The sequence below is a fragment of the Solanum verrucosum genome, unplaced genomic scaffold, assembly GCF_900185275.1.
Source record: "Solanum verrucosum unplaced genomic scaffold, falcon-dt-bn FXZP01000187.1, whole genome shotgun sequence".
Classification (NCBI taxonomy): domain Eukaryota; kingdom Viridiplantae; phylum Streptophyta; class Magnoliopsida; order Solanales; family Solanaceae; genus Solanum; species Solanum verrucosum.
This window is the reverse complement of record NW_026020413.1, coordinates 8,749-28,177: the sequence shown is the minus strand read 5'-3', so window position 1 is coordinate 28,177 and position 19,429 is coordinate 8,749. Positions and strand designations below refer to the sequence as shown.

General features: G+C 35.8%; 1 pseudogene; it reads right to left on the bottom strand.

The window, feature by feature from the left end:
• The window catches only part of LOC125840747 (uncharacterized), a 40,620-nt pseudogene extending 24,435 nt beyond the window's left edge, over window positions 1-16,185 (bottom strand).
• Between the last annotated feature and the right edge of the window lie 3,244 nt (window positions 16,186-19,429).

Genomic DNA, 19,429 nt, shown 5'->3' with positions numbered 1-19,429 from the left:
ATCTAACGCTACCTAAGCTGGGGAAACTTTACTTTCTCAAGCATGCTAACAAAGTTTGCCTCTGTGATTGAGGAACTATCCACGAATCCAGCTACGAGAACTAAGAGAATGCCATCTTTCAGAGATTTCTTATCCGGAATTCCATTGAACCAACAGTGAGAAGGGCCTGTACATTTTGTTCAAAAAGCAACAGCAAATGAGGCAAGTGTGAATATATATATATATCCAGTTACACAAACCAGATAACCAACAAGTTAGCAGTGCCAAAATTCAGCAAGAAATGTGAAGAATATAGAGCATAATAAAGAAAGACATTGATAGCACAACCAAGAATTTTGTGATTAACTTTGCCATAATCCACTGCTATTGTATAGCATCATAAATAATCTGCTTATGGGCATTCCATCATTAACAAGTTGGGTAGACAGGGATCGATGAATGCAAAATTGACATGAAATATTCAATCAAGTAGAATTCATAACATTTACTAAAAAGAAACCACCATTACATGCATTAGAAAATGAAAGCAAAGAAACATGTTTTTGTTCTCTGACTCCTCTTGGCATCGTCACTGATGACTTCCTTAAAATGTTGAATCCAACTGTAGACCAATATTTCCACTTTTTACTAATATTGGTATGAAGTTATCCAAAAGTAGATTTGATAAAAGGACAGAATTTACAGGGGATACTCATGTTGCTTTATAACCTTCCAACAAATTTCCTAGAGAGAGGACAAAAACATAAATTAACAATCACTTCGACTCTGGAAATTATTTTTATAGATGCTCTAGCATTTTCATGATTCACCTGTTAATGAGCTTGTCAACAAAGGGGCAATTAAGTTACAATGGATAATAAGCATGTGTACCTTGCAAGCTTGATTCATCACTCTTCTTACCAGACATACACCATCTCACACTTCAAAACTCTTCTAACCATCATCTCTCACTCCCGGGTTAGGGCATGTAGTAGACGCAAGCATGGGAATAAGCAGAATCAAGCAAAGGTGTAACTAAATTAAAGTCTATGATGCATTTTCTGCCTCTACACTCTACAGCTGCACAAATGGTGCTATTTGTATTCATAGCGTGTGAGTATTGATGGCTTGCCATGATTTGACTACAATGAAGCAGTCTCATCATATAATATGTGGATTATGGCTTTGCTTGCTTCATTGTTAGCAAATGTTAGAGTCATCTAACAGCAGTGCCGATTGGAAGGGAAACCCGGTGCACTGAGCTCCCTCTATGCGTGGGGTCCGAGGAAGGGCCGGACCACAAGGTCTACTGTGTGCAGCCTTACCTGCATTTCTGCAAGAGGTTGTTTCCACAGCTCGAACTCATGACCTCTTGGTCACACGGCAGCAACTTTACCAGTGCCGATTGGAAGAATAAAGAAAAGAAATTTCATCAAATTGGATAGGAATTATGGTCATTAGATATATTAGGATATATTAGGCTGCATACACAAAGTTGGTGGAGTGCGTAGACGAGGAAGAGAAACGACGCTTAAGAAAGTTTATAAGACGACAAAGACAGAAGCTAAGTTAGCAGTTACGAAGGCTAAGATGGCAGCTTTCGAACGCTTGTATGTCGAGCTGGGGGACAAAGGTGGGGATAAGAAATTGTATAGGCTCGCAAAAGCAAGAGAGAGGAAGGCTCGTGACTTGGACCAAGTGAAGTGTATCAAGGATGAGGAAGGCAAAGTATTGGTGGATGAGACCTCCATCAAGCAAAGATGGCGAAGATACTTTCACAAACTTTTAAATGAAAAAGGGGACGGAGACATTGTGTTGGGTGATTTGGCGAACTCTGAAAGACTTCGGGACTTTGGGTACTGTAGGTGTTTTAGGATCGAGGAGGTTATACGTGCTATTAGTAGGATGAGCATGGGAAGAGCGACCGGACCCGATGAGATTCCGGTGGATTTTTGGAAGAGCACGGACAAGGCAGGTATAGAGTGGTTAACTGGGCTGTTTAATGTTATTTTTAAGACAACAAAGATGCCTGATGAATGGAGGTGGAGTACACTGGTTTCGTTGTATAAAAACAAGGGTGATATCCAGAACTGTAACAACTACAGGGGTATCAAATTGCTAAGCCATACTATGAAGATTTGGGAGAGAGCGGTGGATATAAGAGTGAGAAGAGGGGTGTCAATTCTGAGAATCAGTTTGGATTCATGCCGGGACGATCGACTACCGAAGCCATTCATCTTATGCGAAGACTGGTAGAAAAATATAGAGAAAGGAAGAGAGACCTACATATGGTGTTCATTGACCTTGAAAAGGCCTATGACAAAGTACCGAGGAATGTCCTCTGGAGGTGCTTGGAGGCTAAAGGTGTCCCGATGATTTATATTAGGGCGATAAAGGACATGTACGGTGGAGCCAAGACTCGGGTTAGAACTGTTGGAGGTGACTCGGAACATTTCCCAGTTGAGATGGGGCTGCACCAAGGATCAGTCCTTAGCCCTTTTCTATTTGCTTTGGTGATGGATGAGTTGACACGGTCTATTCAGGAGAAGGTCCCATGGTGTATGTTATTTGTGGATGACATAGTACTGATTGATGAGACGCAGGACAGAGTTAACGCGAGGTTGGAGGTGTGGAGACAAACGCTAGAGTCCAAAGGGTTCAGGTTGAGTAGGACCAAAACAGAATATTTGGGGTGCAAATTCAGTGATGCGTTGGATGAGGCAGATGTGGAAGTGAGACTTGCCACACAGATCATTCCTAAGAAAGAAAGTTTTAAGTATCTTGGGTCTGTAATCCAAGGAAGTGGCAACATCGACGATGATGTCACACATCGCATTGGGGTTGCTTGGATGAAATGGAGGCTTGCCTCTGGAGTCTTGTGTGATAAGAAAATTCCACCTAGACTTAAAGGTAAGTTCTACAGAGTGGTAGTTAGACCGGCCTTGTTGTATGGAGCGGAGTGTTGGCCAGTCAAGAACTCACATGTTCAAAAAATGCATGTTACGGAGATGAGGATGTTGAGATGGATGTGTGGGCACACTAGGAGCGATAAGATTAGGAATGAGGTTATCCGGGAGAAGGTGGGAGTGGCCTCTGTGGTGGACAAGCTGAGGGAAGCGAGACTGAGATGGTTTGGACATGTGAAGAGACGGTGCGCAGACGCCCCAATGAGGAGGTGTGAGGGGCTGGTTGTAGAGGGTACGCCGAGGGGTAGGGGTAGGCCTAAGAAGTATTGGGGAGAGGTGATTAGACAGGACTTGGCTCAGCTTCACATTACCGAAGACATGACTCTAGATAGGAAGGAGTGGAGGTCGCGTATTAAGGTTGAAGGTTAGTAGGGTTAGTGTGTTGTCTTTCCTTGCGAGGGTATGGGTTGTTAGCGTTTGTAGTAGTCCTAGCCTTGCACTTGCAGTTCTTGTCTGTGATACCTATAGCCTTATGTTGTTTATTGTGTTTCACTTCTCACATTATTTTATTGATGTTATTGTCTCCTTTGTTGATTATATACGACCTTTCTTATTGGATGTTATGTTTTATACACTGTTTTCCTTTCCTTTTACTTGGATTTGATGTACTTGAGCTGAGGGTCTCTCGGAAACAGCCTCTCTACCTCCACGAGGTAGTGGCAAGGTCTGCGTACACTCTACCCTCCCCAGACCCCACCTAGTGGGATTTCGCTGGGTATGTTGTTGTTGTTGTTGTTGGATATATTATGATTGTAGCAAGTTCATTAGAATGTGCTGATGTTCTGGAGCTAGAAGGGGTCTAATGCCAGATGGCTAACCTTGCTTGCTTGGGAAGTCTTGCAAAAGATTCAACTGTTGCTAATTTTTAACTGATGGAAGAGAAAACAAAACAGACGACATGATGGTCTTTGTGCATGTTGCTGAAGCAGTCATCCTGCTACTCAAGGAGCTTTGATGGTGATGTAAACTAGAAGTCCTAACACTCATAGTTGATCTTCTGGCAAATATGTCAGTAAGGAAGATAGATTGGTCACTGTGACATGAAATCAAGATCATACAGTTCTTTATCGGAACAAAAAAGCAAATTCAAACAGCTGTGGATAATAGATTACCACTCAGGCACACTTGCTTTTGCAAAAAATAAGGTACACCATATACCAAACTAGAAAATGAACTGAGTTCAAACATGCAATTCACATGTTGACGCATATTAATAAAGCCTCAACTGAAAATCTATTGCATGGATAGAATCTTAATGACATAAGAAGCATGAATATGTATGCTTATGCCGCAAGTAATTTATTATATGCATCCATCTACTAAACATTGAGCTCTCAGGACTCCATTCACTGATAAAATCTACAGAAGTACATGATTAACTCAACTGCTAACAAGTTAGTCCAGTGCAACAGTCATTTATTGTCCATTTGTACAACTCTTCAGGCCATCATATAGGAAAGGGAAAATTAATTAAAAATTTCCTCCAGCTCAGGATTTTTTTTCTTTTCTTCATAGGTAAGTTTCTTCAACTCGGCTTATTAGATTAGTTGGTCAGAAATCCATCAAGCTTTAGATGCCAATACTACCAAATCAACGAAATTTTTCCAAAACTAGATGAATTTTGCCTGCTAAAACCTATTGATAGCTACACATATTCCACGTGTGACCTCAGTATGTGGCTTCATCCTCACAATTTTATGAAAAATACAAAATCACATTTACCAAGTGAGAGTAGCTTACCTTCAGGTTCATCAATAGTAGACTTAATGAAGGAGGGTAAATCGAGTTGTACAAGAGGCTCCGACACTGCTTCGGATATAGTTGAATACCTGTAAGAGACTGTCAAGGACAAGTAAAGACTACTAAAACCTCCAAAATAGTAGGCTGAAAAATATTCAAACTACTACATGGAGCACTAAAAAAACAAAATTTCAGAATTAATAATCAATCTTTTTCTTTTTTTTTCTCTAAAATCTCTTTCCTCTGATAAGTATAAAACCGATAAAAATTCTATATACCAAGGTAACCGAAGTTTTCTCCATATTAATGCATATATACGGCACTAGAGAAAAACTAGTCCTCAAATAACTTTATCCATAAAGGAATTAAGCAAGAAACTTTGAGGACAACTATGCATCATCACATTATATGTTTCATAACATATAGGAATAGAAAACGTTTTCAGGAAATTTATTTATGTGAGCTGAATCAAACATCAACTGAAAAAATGATTTTCTCGTCTCCTCTTTCTTACTGAAAGTTGAAAGAATTTTAATAAAGAATATTTACAAAATGATAATGAGATAACCCCCATTACTTTGGTACCCACATAGAGTAAGTCAAATGCATTTACCTTCAAATAGAAATCATGAATTCATTGATGTTCAATCAGGTGGAAACATACTTTTAAATCCCAGCAAATAGAAATTGTTACCTATGATCCTGATGACATCGATATCGGCACCTTGAGTTGATGTCTGCACGTAAATTTTTTGAATAATTCAAAAGAGGCGGCAGCAAAATGCTGTCTTTTACGAGTAGATTATTACACCTGTTTGCTGTCCAGAATCATAAAATTCATATTAGCAGAAACATATTAAAAACATTAGCCAAATAACTAGCCATAAGAAGGAGGAAGTACCAGCAGGAAGAAGAGGAGCAGCCTATAAGCTTCTTTCAGGAGTCTAACTCGGAGAGCCATAGCCATACCCGTCTCTCCTTTTCAGCTCTTCAAACTTCACGGCAGGGAAGCTTTAGTATTTTAGGGCTAAAATGTATTCAAATATTTTCTTGAAAAATACAATTAGCTAGTATAACTTTTACATTTCAACAAGATTTAGCTGCTACTGTGCTGTAGTATGGGCCGTTCAAAATTGAATGGAACCGAAAGTAATAATCCAAACCTATAATTTGGTAATGGGTTGAGTTTGTCCACCATAAAAGAAGTCATTCAAAAATAACTTTCATTCATTTAATGACAAAAATTTTCTCCAAACCTAATAAATTAAAGAAAGCTTAATATTATCATCATTGTCTTGATAAATAACAACAACATACCCAGTGAAATCCCACAAGTGAGGTCTGGGGAGGGTAGAATGTATGCAGACCTTACCACTACCTCGGGGAGGTAGAGAGGTTGTTTCCGAAAGACCCTCGGTTCAAGTGAAGAAAAAGGAGACAGTGAAGAAGAGATAGTAAGCAACAAGAAAATGGTGCAAAGTCAACCAGAAGGGAGCAAAGACAATAACAGAATAGTGTGATAATCAATAAACAACATACTAGGACGAATTATTGAAACAAGAACAAACAATGTTATATATCAAAAACAAGAACTACAATAAAGCAACTAGTAAAATGGCAAACACCAACTATCCTAAGCAAGACAACCCTACACTACCTACTAACATGCTATCCTAATATATGTCATCCACACTTTCCAATCTAAGGTCATGTCCTCGGTAATCTGAAGTTGCGTTATCCTGTCTTATCACCTCTCCCTAATAGTTCTTCGGCCTAGCTCTACCTCTCCTCGTACCCTCTATAACCAACTTCTCGCACCTCCTCATTGGTGCGTATATGCATCTCCTCTCTATCTCAGTCGCGATTCCTTCATCTTATCCACCACGAAGGCCCCTCCCACCTTATCCCAAATATTCTCATTTCTAATGTTATCGCTCTTAGTATGACCACACATCCACCTCAACATCCTCATCTCCGCAACATGCATCTTCTCGACATGGGTGTTTTTGACTAGCCAACACTCCGCTCCATACAATAATGTCGGTCTAACCACCACTCTATAGAACTTACCCTTGAGTTTCGGTGGTACTTTTTTTATTACACAAGACTCCATAGGCAAGCCTCCACTTCATCCACCTTGCACCAATACGATGTGTGATATCAACGTCGATGTCCCCACTCCCTCGAATTATAGACCCAAGATACTTGAAACTGTCATTCTTGGAGATATTTTGTGTGTCAAGCCTAACTTTCACCCTTGCCTCATACATCTTATCATTGAATTTGCACTCCACATACTATGTCTTGAACTTGTTCAATAGGAACCCTTTATTCTCCAAAGTTTGTCTCCCCACCTCTAATTTAGCACTAACTCCATTACGTGTCTTGATAAATAAATGAAGCTAAATTTTTTAATTTTTTTCCTTTTCTTTATTTTTTATTTTTAAATTTTTTTACTTTTTTTTGTCGTTTTATTTTCTTTTTGTATTTTTCTTTTCTTTTTAAAAATATTTTCCCCCTTTTTTTGTTTTTGCAATTATCTTTATTTTATTCTTTCTTTTCGTTTTTTCTCACTTGTGGAGCTAAAAATTACCTATTTTATACATTTTGTTATTTTTTAAAATAAAATTTACCCCAAGATATATATATCCAAGTGCCAAGGCTCAAAATTCGGTTAAGTTTGATATTTTATGAGATACTCTATAACTCTTGTCTTAGAGGTAATACTTAGCTCAAGGAATTTCAAATAACAAGTTATGTCCCATGGGCAAGAGTTGACACTACCTTATTCTGTCTTGATTTATGATATGCTTTATAACTCTTGCCTTAGAGGCAAGACTTAGACCAAAAGTTGACACTATTTTATTGTATCTTGATCTATGAGATGCTCTATAACTCTTGCTTTAGAGGCAAGACTTACGCCAAGAACTTCAAAACAACAAGTAACGCCCCACGGGCAAGACTTGACATTACTTCATTGTGTCTTGATTTATCATATGCTTTATAACTCTTGCCTTAGAGACAAGACTTAGTCCAAGGGCTTCCAAAGAATAAGTTATGCTCCGTGAGCAAGAAATCATGATTTATGAGATATTCTATAACTATTCTCTTAGAGGTAGGGCTTATTAGCTCAAGGACTTCCAAACAACAAGTTAAGCACTATGGGAAAGACTTGACGCTACGACATTGTGTCTTCATATATGAGATGCTCTATAAGACTATAACTCTTGTCTTAGAAGTAAGACTTAACCCTAAGACTTTCAAGGAACAAGTCGCACCTCAAGGACAACAGTTTACACCATTTTCATTAAGTCTAACTTACGGGGAACACAATAACTATTGTCTTAGAGGCAAAAAGTGGCTCAAGGGTTTTAAAATATATTATATATGTCTCATGGGCAACAGTTTACACTATTTCCCTATTTCTAACTTATGATATACTCTATAACTTTTGCCGTAGAGGCAACACAAAACTCAAGGCTTAAAAAATAACATACATCTCATGGGCAACACTATTCCAAAACTATGATATTTTTCTCCATACACTACTCTATCATTAGATGCTAACATACATCATTTTTCCTACATTAGATATGTGGTTGATTCCTATTGCAGATCTTATTAACTAACCTGAAAATAAAACCCTTAAATTCACTTACATGTCAAAGAAAGAAGATCCTCTTTAAGGATTACCCAACTTTCAATCCATTAGCTAAATATAAAAAAATTAAAAAAAAAAAAAAAAAAAAAAAAGGAACAAAAGGGAGAAGATTTTAAAAAAAAAAGATAAAAGAAAAAATAATAAATGAAAGAAAAATAGTAAGAGATAAAAAATAGTAGTGGAGAAAAAAGAGAAAAGAAAAAACAATAAAGAAAGAGAAAAAAAAAAAAAAAAAAACCTTGAGAGACATGGAGAGTTGTTTTAAAACACTTGAGGTGTAGAGGGACAAAAGTGTATTTGTGCTACGCATAAAGAGGAAGAAGGCTAGTCTTTACAAACTTTTCTTATGGGGACAAAAAATCAAGACCACACACTTTGGTGGACAACTTGTGTAATTTCCTGTTTGGTTATTGGGTCAATGGTTTGAGTTATTGGATTGTTGGTTCAGGTCTCGATTTACTATACTACAATTATCAAATTATTGCATTGGATCAGATTTGACCAGATTTTTACTGGGGTAACCCGATAACCCAATAAGTACTTTACTTAATTACACTTCTACTCCTTGAGTAATTGACTTAAGAGTTGGGGTATACATTTATGGGTTCCGTTCTAATTTCTAATATATTCATTTTACATTAAGAACTGCACCCAGGATTTCTCTCAGAACTCATAAGCTACGCTGATGCCTCATGATTTCTCAACTGAGCAGTAACTAGCTAAGTTGCTCGGACTCGGGTGCGGGTATCCGAGACGGATGCGAATCCGAGAGTCGGATTCGGCAAAATCCAAATTTTAAGATTCGTGGCGAATCCGAGTATGGATACGGGTGCGGGGATACGACTAAAATTTTTCAATATTATAAAAATATAGTTATGAAGATATTCTAAATTTGAAAGATATGTTGTGATAAACTTACATGTACTTTGTAGAATTCAATCTTACATTCTTAAAATTTAATAAAAACAATAATAATAATAATAATAATAATAATAATAATAATAATAATAATAATAATAATAATAATAATAATAATAATAATAATAATATAATAATAATAATAATAATAATAACAACAACAACAACACCACCAACAACAATTATAATAATAATATAAAAAACATCCACCTAAATAGGACATTTTGATCGTTATTTTGAAAAAAAAAAGAAGTAATTATCCAACTAAATAGGGAGTTTTAATATTTCCCATTACACTCCTACTTCTAAACAAATTGAAAAACTTTTAAATTAAAATTATTTCTTTTAAAAAAACACACTAACTATTGTTTAGTTTACGCTAAATAAATATCTTATTTACTTTTATTTTCTTAAAATTAAAATTTTATTTTGACAATTAAAATTTTAAAATTCAAAAACTGAATGCTAAACAATTAAATAAGAAATATGAAAGTTAAATTTTTTTAGATATCTCCATCATTATTTTAAAATTTTAAAATTGATTGTCAAAAAATTAAATAAGAAATATATATATATATATATATATATATATATATATATATATATATATATATATAATATTTCCAACTGAAAAAACTTTGTAGTTGATGGCTGATGGCTGATGGCTGATGGCTGACGGCTGATGGGATGTTTCTTTTTCTGACACTACTTTACTTGAAGACTTTTTGATCTTTCTTTTTTCAAGGGTACATGTATTGTGTACATATATTTTCAATAAAGATTAAAAAAAAGACTCTCTATTCCTTTACTTTTTGAAGAAAAAGCTCCTTCTTTCTTCTCTTCTCTTTACTTTTTCAACTTTGTCTTCTTTACGTCGCCGTTGCATCGCCGGAGCCGGAAACTGATTTTCTCGTCTTTCTTCTATTCTCTATACTTTTTCAAGCTTTGTCCTCTTTACGTCGCCGGAAACTGATTTTTTCTTCCCTAAATCTTTTCTCGGCTTCGGTCAAAGTGTCTGGATCGGATTGACTGAATCCGACACGCACCCCACACCCACACCCGCACCCGCACCAGTGTCGTGTCGAGACGGGTTCGCCTACAAATATGAAGAGTCCGCGCAACATAGGTAACTAGTGAGTCTGCGAGCACGATTTCTATTAACGGCTTCGTGATTTCTCAGTCTCTGCTTGCACTCACGATTTCTCAACTGAGCAGTGAGCCTTGCGAGTCGAAGGTATAAGACCATGAGTCCATGAATTTACTAAAGATTATAGATTCTGACAAGAAACAATTAAGAGAACTATATCAAAATTGAATGCTTTTCCACTCAAAATTAGGTATTCTTACTTAAAATAAGTTAGGAAGTATTTTGCAAGGTTAAAAATGACTTAAAATAAGTTAAAAACCAAAAGTAGACCTCCCCTGCTTTTTATTTTTTGAGTTAAAAGTCATTTACGTTTGAATTTTTATTTTTGACTTAAAAATTACTTTTTTTAAGCCAATCCAAACGGAATCTAACACATATAAGGATGGAGTTACACTCTACACATCCTCTTAAATGCTTTAAACAACAACCGAACATAACCTTAATGCAAATACATTCAGATTAATCAACAAAGAAGTCCATACATACTCATGCTCTTAATATCTCATTCAGAACTATCAAATAGAGGCAAATCATTAGTCTATTTGAGATGACAAACAAACTGTACAATAACTTTGATCCTTAATCCATTCAAGCCACAATTTAACAGAGAAGAAGATGCTGAGGGATACCAAGTTGGGTGTTTCTCACTTCATTTGTATCACATATCTAAGCAAATAAGAAGGGACTATTGTCAAAACTAAAGAAAATCGATTAAGGATCTAATCCACAATCATTGAACAAATGAACATACAAGGTATATGCTTATATTAAACAAATTAAAATTACACAGTGGATTCAAATATAAAAAATAGAGAGTCAACATCTAAGCTGAGATTGATATAAAATTGAAACACTTAAAACAAAAAAGTGAGCAAAATTTGAACTTGGAATTAATTATATAAGGCATAAACTTTATAGAACTAAAGCATAAAAATCAGAGAGTGTGTTCAGAACTTAATCATATACTAAAACTACAGAAGTTATGCATACATTGAAGCGACATACACGCAGAATTCGAACATATGAGAAAGCCAAGCGAATTTAAAGAGGCTAAAATTACAAAGGAAAGGAAATCACCTTTTTAGGAACAACGACGGTGACAGTGAGCTCCGACGCTCAACTTCAACTCGAAAACTACAAAGAGAGAGGCCGTGATGGACAGGATTGTTTTAGGAATTGGGCCAAAACTATTGGGTATTCTCGGTTTATTTAGGCAAAAGAAAGAGACATAAAAAGAAAAGGAAAAATTACTTCATAATGAGTAATTTTTAATAAATAATTATTGATTTTAACGATATTTTTTATTTATTATAATTTATAGCAATATATAGCAATATTATGATAAATCTGCAATATGTATTAAAAGTGAATTATGTATGCAATATATATATGTATTATAACTGTTTTAAAACATATTATGCTTGTTTGGTAAGAAATTGTCACGTTGTATTATAAGTGCATTAAAATGTGTGATAAATGTATTATTTATAATAAAACTTGTATTATATGTGTTTTATAAACTGTTCTCTATAATGTGTATTAAAACGGTATTATAAATGTCTTAAAAGTGATAAGGTGGAAAAAAAGGTTATTGCTATAAATGGTAAATATTTTCTTAATATAGTATATTTATGTGAGTTTCTTACTTTCAAAAACAGCAAACAATTAAACCTTAAATAGTATTTCTTAGCTTTCACTAATTACAATTCACAGCTACATTTTGGTTTGCTATGTATTTGTATTCATTTTATTTTTTCATAGATTTTGGAGGGAAAAAAATACAAATATAAACTAATTTGTATCAAAATGAATACATATTAGAAGAGAGAGGTGAGCGAAATTGAGAGAGGGAGGAGAGAGGCGAGCGAAATTGAGAGAGTGAGGAGAGAGGAAAGCGGAATCGAGAGAGGGAGGAGAGAGGCAGGCGAAATCGAGAGAGGGAGGAGAGAGGATGAATACATGTTGTATTTGTTGTAAAACGAATACAATTGATACATAATACAAATACAGTTGAATCGAATACAATCAATATAAAATACAAATCTCTCACCTACATTTGATTGGATACAATTGATACATAATACATTTGACAGAGAGGATGAATGCATATTGTATTCATATGAATACAAATACAATTGATACAAAAATACGAATATAATTTTTCGAATACAATTGATATAAAATACAAAACTCCCACATATATATTTGATTGAATACAGTTGATACATAATATATTTGAATGAATTTCTTCTAATTGGCAGGAGAGAGAAGGGGAGGAGAGGTAAGGGAGAGAGACAGAAAGGGAGAGAGTTTGCTATAAAACCAACATATAGTGGTTTATTGTAATTTTTTTAGAACTATGGTGGTGTACCATAAATATGTTGACATATTTGCCTTGTTATGTAATTTTTCCAAGAAAAAAGGATTGAAGAGACATGTTCCCTTTATCAGGAGTTTAGTTCAACGTCACAAACTTTTTTGGGATGTTAATTTAAGGAAAATTACATAGTTAGGCAAAATGTGATATATATATTTACTATACGTATTATAATTTGTAAGAATTACAATTCATAGATATAATTAGGATTTTGTAGTTAGGTAAAATGTGATGTATATATAGTTACAATCTGGTGTATGATCTGGTACAATGCAAAATGTACTTACTGTACAGTACTGCCCCATTTCTTATATCTATAATTCTGTGAGAGGAAGAGAGCATGTTCTTATATGTCAATGCAGCTACTTCCATTGGTGTTGTAACTACAATTGCTGCTCCAGCAAGCATCAAAGTAACATTTGAAGGCAATGGAGGTCGGTGACAGGTGTCCCGTGGAAATAGTGAATCAAGATCCACCAGCCCTTTCAAATGAGTCAATCACTAAGACAACAGAATTTCTCTGTGTTCGCATTATCCCTTCGTTATCCCTTTCTATTTTCTTTATGTGTGGTTGATGTCAGTCTTACTCTCTTCTAGTTATGTTGCATATTTACATTTTAGAAAATAAAATATTTTAGACACTCGAAGCCTTGACAGAGTCACGAGCTACCTTTGGTAAATGGGGGTCAACTGAATCCTCTTCGCCAGGAAACTAAACTGTGAAAAAGGGTTAGAACATATTTTTTTTTGTACGTATATAAACACTATTGAATCCCCTTGAATGTAGGTTCATATATCTTAGGTGTGCCTTTTTTACATTTTCTTGAATCTTCAATCTCTGTACTCAAAATCCTGGCTCCGCTACTGACTAGTAGAACTATGCTAGGCCAACTGTATCAGATGAATGTATGCTAGATAATTATAAAATAGCTACACAATGAATTAACTATCACAAGCTAGGCATAACGACAAAGACGAAGCATCTGTGCAAGATCACTTTGCTGCTTCACAGGATGTGTGGATTGATATTCATGCCTGTTAGTTATTGATTTTGCAGGATATAGCCATAAGCCTGGAGAATTTTCATCCATTGAGGATATCGTGAACGGGGTGAAGGTTCTAGCATTAACTCTTGCCAAATTATCCCTCTCATAATAGCCTTCATTTAGTTTAACACTTCCTAATGCTTCAGGGCATTTGTATTAATTTTTTTACTTCTACATGTATTCTGGATATCCTCCTATGTCTCTAATAATAGTTGGCTTTGTTCACAATCATTTCAATTCATATGCAGCATATCCAATTGCTTCAATTTTTAGTTATGTAGAACAATAATTTAAAACTAACCTGACTATATTAGCTTTTATAAAGAAATACATTGGGTAAAATGATCACTCTCAAAGGTGACTCCATACACAGGGCTTGAAATCAAGACTTTTGATAAAGGATGTTCCACTCGGCTGATCATTAGAGTTTTAGTCTTTGTTTAACTTTGTTTTACATTACTGTAAAATAGTAGGATGCATCTCTGTCATTGTCAACTTTCAAGTTTCTTTGATTCATCACCTTTTAAACAATAAACAAATATATATATATATATATATATATATATATATATATATATATAAATTAATCGAATCATACTCGAAGAGATTAATATGATGGAGCGGTTATGAAAAGTCTACTTTGTTCGAACTGTACCATTAACCCCTCTCAAGCTCTATCCCATACTAGTACAAAGACCACTAGTGTTAAAATTAGAGCAAAGGACATAAACCCCACTAGTTTAGGTCCTAACTAGGTTTCACGCTAGTTTCAAAAATTACTTCATGTACCATATTATTGGGAAAACGCGGACTAACACAAAAATATATATGGTCAAATGATAGAAATAAAATGCGAAAATATTAATGACACCAAGAATTTTACGTGGAAACCCTTTTAATTAAGGGAAAAACCACGGGCCAAGAGGAGCAACTGATATCACTATAGTAAGGAATTTTACACCGTGTAGTCACGAATACAATACTTAAAGAGACTACTACACACTCAAAAGGAATAGCACTCTTTTGATTTCCACCTTACTAAAATATCGCTCACACTCTATTTTTCTTCATAGACTATTTTTCTTGTATAGTCTATGGAATACCTCACTTTGCTCTCAAAATGGTTTTTTCTCTCTAACTTGGTGTGTTCTACAAATGAGCAAGAATGCTCTATTTATAGAAGGAGAAAAACTTTCCTATGTCACTAATGATATAAGCAAATGTAGCAAAGTCCAAAGGGTTGCAAATCTTACCAATTTGCCAACAACCAAAACAATTATTTTCAACTCTTATCACTATTCCTTTTTAACAATTACTTGTAGCAATTGAGTATCAAAAATTGATCAAAAAATATGGGATGGACTCCACAAATCTCCCCCTCCAGTCCCATTGAATGAGGTATCTCCAATTTCTTTAGAGAGAGCTCATACCCACAAGTTCTTTGCATAACTTGAACTTGTCTTTTAGTATCATCTTGGTAAGCATATTTGCAGGATTTTCACTTGTGTGGATCTTTTTGACGTGAAATGATTCACTCTCCACTTCCTTACGAATCCAATGATATCTGACGTCGGTGTGTTTTGTTCTTGCATGGTACATGGAGTTCTTGCTCAAGTCTATTGCACTCTGGCTGTCACAATAGATAATATACTCTATCTGATGCAAACCAAGCTCTTGAAGAAATTGCTTAAGCCATATCATCTCCTTGCTGGCTTCAATAGCCGCAATATACTTAGCTTCAGTTGTAGATAGTGCAACACACTTCTGCAACTTCAACTGCCATGATATAGCTCCCCCTGAGAAAGTAAACAAATATCCAGTAGTGGATTTTCTGTTATTAAGGTCACCTGCCATATCAACATTTGTATAGCCCTTCAAGATTGGAACTCCAAAACACAAGCATTCATCTAAAGTTTCCTCTAAGATATTCACAGCTTCCCAATGCTCTTTTCCTGGATTGTCGAGAAATCTGCTGACAACACCAATTGCGCGTGAGCAATATCAGGTCTAGTGCATACCATTGCATACATTAGACTTCTGACGATAGAGGAATATGAAAATTTGGCCATGCTCTCCTTTTCCTCCCTAGTTGCAGGACACATCTTCCTGCTCAACTTCATATGACCAGCAAGAGGTGTGCTAACAGACTTAGCATTCTTCATATTGAAGCGTTTTAGTACACGTTCAATGTACTTCTTCTGTGACAAATAAATCTTTCTTTCATCTCTGAGACGAGTAATTCTCATGCCCAAAATTTGTTTGGCATGACCCAAGTCTTTCTTAGCAAAAGACTTACGCAACTCTTTCTTCAACTCGTCAATCTTGGAAGTATTCTTTCCCACAATCAACATATCATCCACATACAACAACAAGAGGATAATAAAATCATTGTCATAATTTTTTTGTACAAATACACAATGATCTAATGAAGTCTTCTTATAGCCTTGTTCCCCCATAAAAGATTCAAACTTCTTGTACCACTTTCTAGGAACTTGCTTTAGGCCATAGAGACTCTTTATGAGTTTGCACACAAAATTTTCTTTACCTTTTACTTTGAAGCCCTCAGGTTGTTCCTATAAATTTCTTCTTCTAGGTCATCGTGAGGGAAAGCCGTCTTCACATCCATCTGCTCAATCTTTAAATTAAGACTAGCAGTCAAACCTAGAACTATACGAATCGAGGACATTTTCACAATAAGAGAAAATATTTCGTCAAAGTCAATACCCTTTCTTTGACCAAATCCCTTAACAACCAATCTAGCTTTGTATCTAGGCTTCAAGCTGTGTTCTTCAACTTTAACTTTGAACACCCACTTATTTTTTCAAAGCTCTCATCCCCTTGGGAAATTTCACCAACTTATAAGTGTGGTTCTCATGCAGAGACTTCATCTCATTTTGCATGGCTTCAATCCATTGATCCTTGTGCTCATCTTCCATTGCCTCCTCCTAACATTCAGGTTCTCCCCCGTCAGTGAGTAGCACATACTCATTCAGTGAATAACGAGAGGAAGAAACCTGTTGTCTTGTGGACCTCCTAAGCGGAATATTTGATCCGTCCACAACTTCATGAGCAAGAGGATCATCAATAACAATATCATTGTTATTATCAACATCAACATGTTGATTCGATACATGATTCTGGGCGTCACCATGATTATCAAGCCCAACAACATCATGCACACTTATGTGAGGAACTTCATCTAGATGAACTATGTCATCAAAACTTGAAGATTCTAGTTTCTCCGCTTTGTCAATATCTTCAATTATTTGATTCTCCATGAAATTAATATCACGACTTCTCACGAGTTTCTTCTCAATTGGATCATATAGCCTGTAACCAAATTCATCAAGACCATATCCAATGAAGATGCACTTGTCTTGACATCTAACTTTGACCTCTCATCTTTTGGCACATGTACAAAAGCTTTGCAACCAAATACTCTCAAATGGTCATAGAAAACGTCATTTCCATACCAAACACTATTTGGTACATCACTTTGCAAAGAAACAACAAAAGATAGATTAATAACATGTGCAACGGTCAATAAAGCCTCACCCCAAAATGAGTTCGGTAACTTTGCTTTAGAAAGCAAACATCTAACTCTTTCCATCAAGGTCATGTTCATCCTCTCAGCCAAACCATTAAGTTGAGGAGTCTTCTGGTGTCTAATACCTTGATACTTGCAGTATTCATCAAATGGTCCACAATATTCACCATCATTATCGGTACGAATACATTTCAGTTTCTTTCCAATTTCTCTTTCAACTAAAGCCTGAAACTGCTTGAAGACACCTAAAACTTGGTATTTAGTATTCAAGACATAGACCCAAAGTTTTCTCGAGCAGTTATCAATAAAAGTGACAAAGTACAGTCACCACCCAATGTCATTGTTTTCATTGGACCACATAAATCAGAGTGCACCAACTCAAGCAACTCTGTCTTTCTTGAAGGAGGGTAGGACTTAAAGAAAACTCTATTTTATTTACCAGCCAAGCAGTGCTCACACTTTTCTAATTTAGCACTTTTGAAATTCAACAATAATTTCTTCTTGGCTAGAACATTAAGTCCTTTCTCGCTGATGTGGCTAAGTCTTTTGTGTCATAACATTGGAGAGTTGTCGCTCTCAACCACATTCACCATATCAACACAAGCAGAGATCTTAGTCTAGTATAGACCACGACGTTTGTTACCACGAGCCACAACCAAGGAACCTTTAATGAGTTTCCATTTTCCATCATTGTTGGTACTAACATATCCTTCATCATCCAAAACACCAATAGAAATTAGGTGCAGACGAACATCAGGTGCATGTTTCATATTGTTCAAAACTAGTTTAGTTCCAACACTAGTTTCCAAACAAATTGTACCAATACCAACCACCCTAGAAACAGTCTCATTACCCATACTCAAGGTTCCAAAATCACCAGGAGTATAGGAAGAGAAAAAAATCCTTCCTCGATGTCACGTGAGATGCGGCACCAGTTTCCACAACCCAGCTTGACTCATCACAAGCAATATTTACCATATCCGCATCAAGGACGGTAACAAGATCTTCGATGGTGACGGTGGCTAGGCAATTTTCATTGACATCTTCTTTAGTTTCCTCTTTGTTTTTGTTCTCCCTCTTTAACTTCCTGCATAACTTCTTTGTGTGCCCTTTCATGCCACAATGATAGCACTCAATATCCTTAAGTCTGCCTCTGGATTTGCTCCTATTTTGTTCTCTATTCTGAGAACCACAAGTTTTGTTTCTCCCCTTGGAGCCAGTTATCAAGACATCCGATTAAGAAGAACCTTGAGATTTTCTTCTCATTTCTTCGTTCAAGACACTACTCTTGGCGGAATCCATTGAGATCACACCATCTGGAGCAGAATTTGACAATGAAGTTCTAAATGTTTTGCAAGAGTCTGGTAGGGAACCAAGTAGAAGCAAGCTTTGAATTTCTTCATCAAATTTGATGCCCATAGCAGATAATTGGTTCATGATCCCCTTAAAATTATTCAGATGGTCTGTCATCGGAGAACCATCGTGATACTTACTCAGCATCTGCTTTATTAAGAACATTTTTGTTGTTGCCAATTTTTCGAGCATACAAACTTTCAAGATGCTCTCATAGGGTTCGAGCATGTGTCTCCCTAGAAATGTGGTTCAACACATTATCATCAACCCATTGCCTAATGAATCCATAAACCTGTATGTGCAACAGATTCCACTCTTCATTTGTTTTATTATTAGGCTTTACGGTGGTAAAGACTGGTTTGTAAATTTTTTTGACATAAAGTAGATCTTCCATTTTCCCCTTCCAAATGACATAATTAACACCATTCAAAGTAACCATTCTACTTGTGTTGGCTTCCATCGTTTTTCCCAAAAATATATTAATTGCAAACCAAAGTAAATCTTTTATGATGTGGAAGTTCAGACTATGCTACAACCACATAGCATACTCAAATAAAACCTTGGCTCTGATACCAGTTTGTTGGGAAAACGCGGACTAACACAAAAATATATATGGTCAAATGATAGGAACAAAATGGGAAAATAATGACACCAAGAATTTTACGTGGAAACCCTTCTAAATAAGGGAAAACCAC